Genomic DNA, 12,679 nt, shown 5'->3' with positions numbered 1-12,679 from the left:
CAAACATTTCCATAAGATGTATTTCAGACATTGTACATATACATCATATAATCATATACATCACAAATCTCTGCAAAGTATTTATCTGAGGTATACACTTATAGAAAAGAGTGGAAAGAAAAAACAAGCAAAAGGAAAGAACTATGTACAAGTAGGGAGTGATCTTTTTTTTACAACGGATTCATTGATTTGTGAGAATAAAATCAGGCCTATGAGGCATTATGTAGTTAAACCATTTTTCCCAGTATGAATCAAATTGTTCCAGCTTGTGATTAACAGATGCTGTTATCTTCTCCATTTTGTAAATGTCCATTGTAATTTCCATCCATGCATTTAAAGTTGGGCTCTCCTGTGATAACCATTTCCTAGTAAGAGTCTTTTTACCAGCCACCAGCAGTATATTCATTAAATATTTATCTCTTTTCAACCATTCTTGAGGTATATATCCAAAATATATGGTCTTACTCTCCAAGGGTATTTCACATTTAAAGATGTCTTGTAGGGCATTGTGTATCCCCCTCCAATAGTTTTTGATAACAGGGCGGTCCCAAAAAATATGATAATGATTTGCATTTTGATTTCCACTATTTCTCCAGCAAACAGGGAGGTTACTATTATAATGGGATTTCTGAGAGAGTGTAATAAAATATCTTATCAAGTTTTTCCACCCAAACTCCCTCCATTTTGGTGAACTGGTACGCTTCCATTGATATCTCCATATTGTTGTCCATTCCTCCTCAGATATAATTATCCCTCCTTCCTTCTCCCATTTTGTTTTAATGTATGAAGTCGAATGTGTTTTAGGATTTGACAACCCTTTATACATGCTTGAAATGATTCTACTACCGTTATCTGAATTATATGCTTTTCTAAATAGCTCTATCAAGCATGTACTTGCCTTGGTTACATTTTTAAGTGTCTTATTAACATATTGTCACATCAGTAAATACCAATAAAAATCTTGTTTTTCTAATAAGTGTTTCTCTTTAATCATTTCAAAACTGAACAGTGTTCCTTCTTTCATTATGTTGCAAAGAACTGTTATTCCTTTAGCTGTCCAGTCCTTAAATCTAGCATCCAATTTATTTGGTGTAAAATCCAAGTCATATGCACACCATTTAAGAATTGCAATACCTCCCTCTAGATTATATTCTTTTATAGTAGTTTTCCATATTTTAAGAGTCAATTTCACCCATGGGTTATCAATAGTATTTACGTACCTTTGCAGGTTGTCATCAGCCAAAATTGCTTGTATGGGGATGGGAAGGACCCGCTCCTCAATGTTTTTCCATTGAGCGTCATATGATGGGTTGCACCAACATATCACAGCTCTTAACTGTGCTGCAAAATAATAATCTCTAAGAGGAGGTAGGCCCCATCCCCTCTTTTCCTTTGCTAATTGCAAAGTTTTGAGACCAACTCTAGGCCTTTTACCCTGCCAAATATACCTTGATAACATCTTGTTCCATTCATTGAATTGATTTTGATTAATCTCTATTGGTAGGGTCTGAAAGAGATATAACAGTCTGGGCAGTATATTCATTTTAATAGACTCAACCCTTGAACTGAGACTGAAAAAAGGAATCAGTTCCATCTTGCCACATCTTCCTTAATTTTTTTATTAAAGGCTGATAATTACATTCTGATAATTTTGCCAAATCTTTTGGCATAATGATGCCCAAATATTTGAAAGACTCTGTGTGCCATGCGCAGGGGTATCGACTTTCAATTTCTCTTGGTGGGCTATAGTAATATGAAAGTAATTGGGTTTTATCTATGTTGATCTTGTATCCTGATAATTGACCATATTGTTCAAAGGATTGCATCAATTTAGGTAAAGAGTATGTTGATTGCCCTAGATAGATCAAAATGTCATCCACGTAACAAGCCAATTTATGCTCTGTTCCTTTAATAGTAATTCCCCTGATATCTTTATTTTGTCTGATGTATTGAGCTAATGGTTCCAGATATAATGCAAAGAGTAGTGGTGACCATGCACAACCCTGTCTCGTGCCCCTTTCTAGGGTAAGACTATTTGATAAATATCTATTGATTTTAATCCTAGCAGTAGGGTTGTCATATAGTGTCTCTATAGTTTTAATAATTGTGTCTTGGAAACCAAATCTATGTAAAACTCTGTAAAGAAAAGTCCAATTAACCGAATCAAATGCCTTTTCAGCGTCCACGCTCATCACTATTGCTTCGATTTTATTTTTTTGTATATGATCCATAATGTGAAGTGTCCTTCTTATATATTGTCTTGTGTCTGGCGTTGTCGTATAAAACCTGTCTGATCGTTACGTATCAGTATGGGTAGAAACTCCTCTAATTGTTTGGACATGATGGAGGTAAATAACCTATAATCTACATTAAGAACGGATATTGGTCTAAATGACCCGCATTCCATTTTATCCTTGCCTTCTTTCAGTATAGCTGAGATTATCGCTTCCTTCCAACTGGGTGGCATTTGTGCCTTTTTTAGAGCCCAGTTCAGTGTGGGGAGTAAAACAGGAATTAACTCATTTTTAAATTCTTTGTACCACTTTGCCGTATACCCATCTGATCCTGGTGACTTGCTTAATTTAAGCCTACTAATTGCAGCTTTTAATTCAACTTCAGTTATGTCAGCAGTCATTGTTCTATTTTGTTCTTCACTTAAAGTGGGTAACTCTAGAGAATTCAAGAAGGTGTCAATTTGGGTTATGCTTCCCCCTGGAACTTTGGAATATAGAGTTTTGTAAAACACTTCAAAAGCTTCTTGAATTTCACTTACACGAGGAAATCTGCAGATGCTGGAATTCAAGCAACACACACAAAATGCTGGTGGACTCACGAAAGGTCCAACGAAAGGTCTCGGCCTGAAACGTCGACAGCGCTTCTCCGTATAGATGCTGATGTCCTGCTGCATTCCACCAGCATTTTGTGTGTGTTGCTTGAATTTCACTTAGCTTATTTTTTATCATTTTCGTACTTGCATCCCTAATTCTATCAATTGTATTTTCTGCTGTCTTTTTTCTCAGTTTCCACGCCAGTATTTTCATAGACTTTGATCCACTTTCATAATGTCTCTGTTTCAGAAACATTAAATTTTTCCTTATTTCTTGCGTAGCCAAACGATTAATTTCATTCCTAATTTTTAATATTTCCCCTAATGTATGCTGTGCCAAATTCAATTTGTGTTTTTTCTCTAGTTCCTTCAGCCTATTTTGTAATTCCTCTAATGTTTTATTCCTTATTTTTTTCTTATATGAAGATATCACTATAATTTTCCCTCTTAAGGCAGCCTTCAGAGTATCCCATAAAATGGGAGGTGAAACCACTCCATTATCATTAAGTTCTAAGTAGAGACCAATTTCATTTTTAAATTTGTTCCTTAAAGTACAGATCATTGAGTAGACTTGAATTTAGTTACCAAATAGTATTCTTTGGTTGTAGGTCAAAATCAACAGATAAATATATAGGTGCATGGTCATTACATCTATTGTCCCAATTCTACAGGTATTTATTTTGTCTTTGTCTTTTCCAAATGTTATGAAATAGTCTATTCTTGTATATACAGAATGCGGAGCAGAGTAATGTGTGTAATTCCTTCTGTCGGGGAAGAGGTCCCTCCATATATCAATTACACCAACATCCTCAAAAAGTATATTAACTTTCTTATTTAAGGATTTTGTTTCATAGGTTTTTCAATTGGAAGAGTCTAAGTTTGATTGTAATTGTAAATTTAAGTCTCCCCTACATATCAGGAGACTTTCTGTTTCCGCTACCATAATATCAGTAATTTTCTGAAAGAAACCAATATCACTTCCCGGGAGTGCATATATATTCAATAGAGCAACTGAATTTCTGACTATGTTCCCCCTTAGCAGAATATATCTGCCCTCTTCATCTCCCATTTCGAATACTTTTTCAAAATTTAGCTTACTTGAAATAAGAATAGCAACTCCTCTCCTATGTCCTGAATTATATAAGGAGAAAAACAAGTTAGTGAAGCCCATTCTCTTTAGTTTTCTATGCTCATTATCACTTAAATGAGTTTCCTGTAAATATACTACATGGGCTTGTTCTTTTTTCATTTTGGATAAAATTCTGTTATGTTTGATTGGATTTAATAGCAGATTGACATTAAAAGAAATGAATTTTATTTTGTCCTTAACCATCTGTAATTATCTGTCAATGTATCATTGAAATTAGCAGAATAAAACTTAATCGATCTACTCCCTGAACAAATAAGAACCAAGAAACGCAAATAATAACAAAAATAGCAACGAACGTGTGATTCCAAGGCTGAGGTCTCTAGTAAATGACCCTGCATTGAGCTAGAGGAAATGTCTAGCTGTGGGGAATAACCCCTCCTACTTGTGAGTTGAGGGCCCCCATTACATTATTCATAAAAGTCAGTGAACAAATCCATTACACAGAAAAGATTTCCTTGTGTACTCCTCTCTCTCTCTCTCTCACACACACACACACACACACACACACACATATATATATTCTCATTTTGGTGGGGAAAAAAGGAGTAAGTGAGCAAATAAAGAAGAATAACTAAGTAATATAAAATTCACATTATAATAAGTATTTCTTAAGATAGGTATATCACCGTCTACTTTTGCTTCGAGACCTGGGTGTCATTGTACACCAATCATTGAAGGTGGGCATGCAGGTACAGCAGGCGGTGAAAAAGGCAAATGGTATGTTGGCATTCATAGCAAAAGGATTTGAGTACATTTTAAAGTTAGCCAAACCTTATGGCTCTTCTGAAGGGGGTGAGGGTTGCCTTTGGAAAACTCCCAGTCTCTTCCTGATATACTTCTCTCGGCCTCCTCCCATCTCCTGCCTTCTCGATTCTCGCACTATTTCCCAAGCAGAGCGGGATAATTCCTCTGCCAGGCTTTCCCTCGGTTTGATCACGCTGACGGGCAACCCTCTGGCCTTCATGTCTGTAGTCACCTCTTCCGCCGTCTGATACAGTTGGATCCTATCTTGATAAAACACTCGAAGTTTAGCAGGGTACGGAGTTTGAAATCTAATCCTTTCTTGTTTTAGTATTCGCTTTACCTCAGAGTATTCTTTACGTTTCTGCAGGACCACGGGGGGGGGGGGGGTAATCTTGGTCGAAATATATTAATCTATCATCTAAAAACACCCTCTTCTTACCCCAGGCCCTTCGTAGAATCTCCGCCTTGGTACTGTATCGAAGGAATTTAATTATTATTGAGCATGGATTATCTACTCTATCTGGGGTAGGCTTTGGGATGAGCGCATTATGCGCTCTCTCAATTTCCAGCTCCATAGTCGAGGGAAGCTCCAGCGCATCCTGCAGCAACTTTCTGACAGACTCCGTCATAGACAAGCCCTCCGCTCCTTCAGGAACATTGTATATTCTGATATTTTTCCACCGTGATCTTCCCTCCAGGTCAAGCAGTTTACCTTCTTGTTGATTTAATATTTTTATTGTCTTACTCAGTATCTGTTCCACGTTTTGAACGCCATCTTCCACCTTCTCAATTCGAGTGTCTGCCACCGCTATTTTTTGATTGACGTTGGTGAGCTCTGACTTAATATCATGTAGCTGCTGTTTTATTTCTTTCTGGAACTCCCTTAACTCTTTCAAAATTTCAATCATATTTGCCGCTTCGCCTGAACGAGGCCCAGCGTCCACCTCGCTAGCAAGCGGTCGGGTAGGAGAGCCGCTTGCTGCACTCCTCTCGACTGCAGGCTCCGCAGTGTCGCTTCTTTAATTTCCATTCTTATTCCCCATTCTTGCCCCTCTTATCAGTTCAAATACTTTCGAAAAATACTATATTTGATGGGTTAACGGGGCTTAATACGCGTTTTTCTGGAGGAGCTAGTGACTTAAGCTGCCATTCTCGGCAATGATGTCACTGGAACCCAACAATACAATTCAACATTCTCCTTTGTCTATCCTGTCTGTTATTTCCTCAAAGAGTTCCAACAGATCAGTCAGGAAGGATTTTCCCTTAAGGAAAACTTGTTTACTTCAGCCTATTTTGTCCTGTGCCTCCAAGTACCTGGAAACATCACCTTAATAATGGAGTAACATCTTGCCAACCAGTGAAGTCAGGCTAACTAACCTGTAACTTCCTGTCTTTTGCCTCGCTCCCTTCTTATAGAGTGGAGTGACATCTGTTATTTTCCAGCCCTCCGGAACCATTCCAGAGCCTAGTGATGCTTGAAAGATCACTGCTAATGCCTCCACAATCTCTTCAGCCACCTCTTTCAGAACCCTAGGGTGCAGTCCATCTGGTCCGGGTGACTTATCTCCCTTCAGCTTCCTTAGTAATAGTCACTACACTCACTTCTGGCCTCAAATTCCTGCCATGCTGCTGTGGTCTTCCACAGTGAAGGCTGCTGCACAATCCTGAATCAGTTCAGCCATCACTTATTTGTTCCCCATTACTTGCTCTTCAGCATCATTTTCCAGTGGTTTGATGTCTACTCTTGCCTCTCTTTTATATTACTATGTGACTGGAAAACCTTTGTTACTTTCTTCTGTATTACTGGCTAGCTTATCCTCATGTTTTATCCCCTCTCTCCTTATGGCTGTTTTTTAACATCCCAATCGCTAACTTCCCATTAATTTTTGCTCTACTGTATGCCCTCTCTTTTGCTTCTATGCTGGCTTTAACTTCCCATGTCAACCACGGTTGCCCCATCCTCCCTTTAAAATTCTTCCTCATCTTTGTGATGAACCGATTTTGCGTCTTTTGCATTACTCCCAGAAATTCCAGCCATTGCTGCTCTACTGCCATCTTTACCGGTGTCCCCTTCCAATCAGCCTTGGCCAGCTCCTCTCTCATATGCACTCTGCAGTTTCCTTTAGTCCACTGTAACACAGATGCATCAAGTTTAGTTTCTGTCTTACAAACTCCAGGGTGAATTCTATCATATTATGCTCACTGCCTCACTAATCAAATCTGATTCATTATACAACAGCCCATCAAGAATTACCTTTTCCCTAGTGGGCTTGTCCACAAGCTGCTCTAAAAAGCCATTTTGTATCCATTCTACAAATTTCTTCTCTTGGGATTGTTACGTATCCCGTAACTGGATCACTTACCAGCAAAGATAGAGAGGTCCACTGAAGTCTGATGGTACCATTTTTAAACGTTTTTATTTATAAAGGGGCACAAAAGGAAGGTTAATACAAACATTCAGATACCATAAGTCATCAATACTCAATCTAAAGTGCAGGTATAGTAATGATCAATCAGAAATAAGCTCTATCGTTGTCTAGGGGATAATATCTTGTTCATTTGGAAAAATATAACAGTCATTCAAAAGTCGGCAGGCTTCAGCCTTTTGGGAACCGCTGAGTTTCCCGTGTTGGAGAGAGAGAGAGAGATTGGTGAGAAAAGGAACACTTGCCCAGGTCCTTACGAAGCAAAGCTGTGGAATCAGGAGAGCAGGCTTTCCTGTTGTTAGTTAAAAGCGATTGTCCGTGATTCCAGCCCCAGACTCCCGATCCGGAATCTAACGCATGTGGCTTCCTTCAAGATGGCTTCCCGCTACGACGGGATTGCTATCATGTCTCCTTGGTGCGTCTAAAGGGGTCGTGTCCCCCCCAGACCCTCCTTTATACTTCCTCACGGGATCGCAGGTGTCAATCTCTCTCTCAACCAGCCCACTTTGCCCGAGGGCTTTACACGTGGTCTTCATGAGACAATAGTCAGGGTCGCTTTATTCTGCATCCCAGTGGAACGTGGTATTCAGCACGTCTCCCTCTCTCTCCCATTTCCTGTGGCTGTTCAGCACGTCTCTCTCTCTCTCTTGGGTCATTGAACCCCCCCTTCACTAGGGCTCTTGCGATTCTCGCAAAGGAGGGGGCTGGTATCATAACAGGATCCAGCACCGACCTGATTTTCCCAATCTACCTTTGTTGCACCATCAATAACTCACTCTGAGACGTAAGAAGCGAGATATTGGCTTTTATTGACTGGAAGAATGAACAATACTACATCCTGGAGAATGAGGCCGGGCTCAGGCCTCAATCGCCTTTATACAGGGGTCTGTGGGAGGAGCCACAGGAGCAGTCCAGACAGGTATATGTAGTTCACCACAACCTTGGTTCATCCAAGGCTTCTAGTTGAGAAAGACTCTGAATGATTTTGTGGGTACACACTTGTTCGTGAGTGTCTTTATAAAGTTTGTGACAACTATGGCATATTCATTCAGATCCTCGGAGTCATTGAACAGGGTCCAGTCTACCAACTCGAAGCAATCCAGTAGCCTCCCATGACCATCTCTCTGTGGTCCTTGCTCTTCACCCACAGCCTGTCTAAAGCTAGGAGGAGGATAGCCAGCTGACCAGATTTTCTGAAATTAGGGTGAGGGCTGGAACGGTAGGCATTCTTGATGGCCGTGTAGCAGAGGTCGAACGTGTTGGGTCCAATGGTACGGCAGATGATGTGCTGAAGATAAACGTGCAGTGATGTCTTCAAGCAAGTCTAGTTGAAGCCCTGGCAAAGCATGAGGTTAGGCTGTTTCTTGTATGGCAGTCAATACATTGAATGCTTGCTTAGCAACTGTATACTGTGAACAGGATCATGGCGGAAACCATGGTAAATAGAATGGTCGGCACTTGATCATCAGAAGTCCCAGGTCAGGGGAACAAGAGTGTGACAAGACCGCTACGTCTGAACACCATGGTAAGTCTATCATGGAGCACGGCCTACCCAGAATGCTCAGCAGTTCAGCCCATCCAGTGTGAGAACCCCTTGGGCTGGAGCTCTGTGTCCGGAGTGTTGGGGGTGAACCATGCACAGTGAAACAGAAATCACAGCAATCCCTCATTTCGTCACGGGGGGAGGGGTGACACAGTTGCTTAGCCATTAGTACAACCCCTATTCCAGTGACAGCGACCCTGGTTCAATTCCCACAGCTGCCTGTAAGGAGTTTGTACATTCTCCCTGTGACTGTGTGGGTTTCCTCCCACAGTCCAAAGACTTAGGAGTGAACAGGTAAATTGGTCACACAGGTGAAATTGGGTAGTGCAGGTTTTTGGCCCAGAGGTGCCTGTAACCACACTGTATTTCTAAAGTTAAAGAAAAAGTAGGCGTCTCTATCTCTCAGATTCCCCTTAGGCCTCCCATCTTGTTTTCCAGCGACTGTACATTAGCCAATAAAATGCTTGGAAGAGGCAGTTTCATAGCCTGAAGCTTTACTCTGCTTTGATGCCTACCCTGGCGCCCTCTCTTCTGTCATTGGCCAACATTCACCCTCTTCCTGTTCTCCTGAGAGTCAAGTTTGCTGAATCCTTCAGGACATCGTACCATCGCTGACTAGTTTAGTCTGCTTGTGAACCATGATTCTGAGCAGAATCAGTGCAAAATGTCAGAGATTCATTTAAAATTCTGCCCAAGCCATTGAGGATCGTGTTTTCCAAGATACATATGGCAGATGAACAATCAAATGGTCTGAATCAAGCCTCACCCACAAAACTGGTCAATGGTTCCTCTGATTGAAATTAAGCCCACTATTGCTTGAAACAACCTTTTGTTTCTTGTTTTCTGCAGATATCAGTCAGCTCAAAACATTTCTTAACTTTATCAAAAATGTATTTTCCAAGAAACTAACTAGTTGTAGTTCAGGACATATCACATGGACAGATTTTGTTAAAATGGCTAAAGCTCAGGTTAAACATGAGCAATTCTTCAGATGCTGGAAATCCAAAGCGACACATGCAAAATGCTGGAGGAACTCAGCAGGCCAGGCAGCATCTATGGAAAGTCGACATTCTGGGCTGAATCCCTTCTTCAGGACTGGGGGAAGATTGCCAGAATATCAGGGTGGGGGGAGGGAATGGAGGATAGTGGAACAATGATAGGTGAAGCCAGGTGGGTGGGAAAGGTAGAGGGCTAGAGAGGAGATGAGAGTAGACTACAGGAGAAAGGGAAGGAGGAGGGGACCCAGGGAGAGGTGATAGGTGGGCGAGAAGAGGTAAGAGGCCAAAGTGGGATATAGAGAAAGAGGGAAGGGGGAGTGATTTTTTCTTTTACCAGAAAGGGAAATTGATATTCATTCTGTCAGGTTGGAGGCTGTCCAGATGGAATACAAGCTGTTGCTCCTCCACCCTGAGGGTGGCCCCATCATGGCACAAGAGGAGGCCATGGACTGACATATTGGAACGTGAATCAGAAATAAAACTTTTGGCCACCAGGAAGACCCGCTTGTGGCGGATGGCGCGGAGGTGCTCGACAAAGTGACCCCCCAACTTACAACGGGTCTCGCCAATGTGGAGGAGGCTGCATCGGGAGCACCAGACACAATAGACAACCCCAGCAGATTTGCAGGTGAAATCTTCCCCCACCTGGAAGGGATGTTTGGGACCTGAATGGAGGCCAATAGGCACTTTTGCTGCTTGCAGGGATAAGTGCTGGGAGGGATGAGTGAACAAGGGAATTGTGGAGGGACTGGTGCCTCTGGAAAGTTGAGGGTGGGGGAGGTAAAGATATGTTTGATGGTGCGATCCCGTTGGAGATGGTGGAAGTTATGAAGAATGATATGTTGCATGCAAAGGTTCATGGGGTGGTTGGTTAGGACAAGAGGAACTCTGTCACTGTTAAGGCAGCAGGAAGGTAGGGTGAGCACGGATGTTAGGGAAATGGAGGTGGTGTGGGTGAGGGCAGCATCAGTGGTGGAGAAAGGGAAACCTGTTCTTTGAAGGAGGAGGACATCTCTATCCTGGAATGGCAAGCTGCAGACTGGAAACAGATGTGGCAGAAGGAACTGAGAAAAGGGAACAGCGTTTTTACAGAAGACGGGGTGGGAAGAGGTATTGTCAAGGAATTGGTAGGTTTATAAAAGGTGTTGGTTGCTTTCCTCCAAAGATCAAGAAGGGAAAAGGTGGTCAGAAATGGGCCGAGTGGATGTCATGGCAGGGTGGAGGCTGGAGGCAAAGTTGATGGAATTGAGGAGCTCAGCATGGGTGCAGGAGGCAGCACCTACATAGTCAGCAATGCAGTGGAGGAAGAGTTGTGGTGCATTACCGGGAAAGGCTTGGAACATGGATTGCTCTACGTAGCCAGTGAACGGGCAGACAGAGCTGGGGCCCATGTGGGCGCTTATGGCTACCCCTCAAATCCAGAGAAAGTGGGAGTAGCCAATGGAAAAATTGTTAAGGGTGAGGACCAATTCTGCCAGACAGAGGAGGTTGGTGGTGGAGGGGGACTGTTTGGTCCTGTTATTGGGAAAGAAGCTGAGTTTTAAGGTCTTCTTGATGGGGAATAAAAGTGTATTAGGGACTAGGCATCCACAGTGAAAATGAGGCAGTCACAGCCAGGGAACTGTGTTACGAACTGTAACGTTTTAGACACAAATCAGCAGCAAGAGATTTCATACTGAGTCAGATTTTAATGTTAAAACCATTATCTTTATTAGTATCTACTTACAATACAGTGACTCAACCAAGATAACAAAAGTTAACAGTGTTATGTATATACAATATATGTGTATAAATACAGTATAGCTCCCAAACTATATTGAGCTTGGGGGAACAAGGCTTAGAGTATTAAGATGGTTAAGTAGGAAAGTTCAGCTTCTGCGTAAGCAGTGGTGGGAGAGAGATATTTGTAATTCACGTTGTAATGGAGAGAGAAGGTAAGTGTGAAGTATTTCATAGGTTCCACGCTAGTAAAACAAGGTAATAGTCGCCGTAGATCTTGTACGGCATATCGTTCCAAATCCACATACGAATTATCACCGAAAATGACCTGTCACAGGAATATCATCTTTCAGTGGTTGCTACACAAATTACCCAGGCAAGGGTCAGGACACAAGTGGTCCCCACAAGATATCCCTAAAGTCAGTGACAGTCACACATTCTGGAGCAACTTGCCCCGGCAGTTTGTAGTTCCAAGTCTTGTGAAGACTACGAGAGTAGCTGTTCTCTCTCTCTCTCTGTGTCTCTGTATTTTAATCTGCACAGACCACGACAGCCTGTGACTGATGTCATAGTCCCTCCTCACTTAGGTGCGACAGAGATATGAAATCTCTTGCTGCTGATTTGTGTCTAAATTAAGCGACAGTCCATGGTAAACTGAACTAAGAGGGATAGAATGGAATCGAGGTATGAGGACATGAGATCAGTGGGGCAGGAGCAAGCAGGGACAATAGGCCTACCCGGACAGTCAGGTTTCCGGATCTTAGGTAGGAGGTAGAAACGAGCAGTGCAGGGTTAGGGAACTATGAGTTTGGTGGCAGTTCTTCAGGGTTGATGACATCAGTGATGGTATGGGAGGCAATTTTCTGATAGTCTGGAGTAAGGTCCTCTTCATGGGGTAGGTATGAGGAGGTGTCTGAGAGTGGGCCGCATGCCGGTCTCAGCAAAGTAGAGGTCAGTACGCCAGACTATAACAGCACCCCCTTTATCTGCGGGTTTGATGGTAGGGTTGGGATTGGTGCAGACAGAGTGGAGGACAGTGCGTTCAGAGGGTAAGATTCGAGGAGGAGAGAAGAGTGCTTAAGTCGAGCCAGTTGATGTCTTGTTGGCAATTCAAAACGAAAGGATCCAGAGCAGGTCTCTACCAGAATGGGGTGTGCAAGAAGAGGAGGAGGGTTGTGGTTATAGCTCAGGGTACTCCTTGGAAGGGGACAGGGCATGTTCTGTTGGGGGTATATAGAATTGCCTGCCAAATCTTTGTCACATCCAAAAAGT

The sequence above is a fragment of the Hemitrygon akajei genome, chromosome 3, assembly GCF_048418815.1.
Source record: "Hemitrygon akajei chromosome 3, sHemAka1.3, whole genome shotgun sequence".
NCBI lineage: Eukaryota > Metazoa > Chordata > Chondrichthyes > Myliobatiformes > Dasyatidae > Hemitrygon > Hemitrygon akajei.
Note: the sequence above shows the minus strand (reverse complement) of the source record.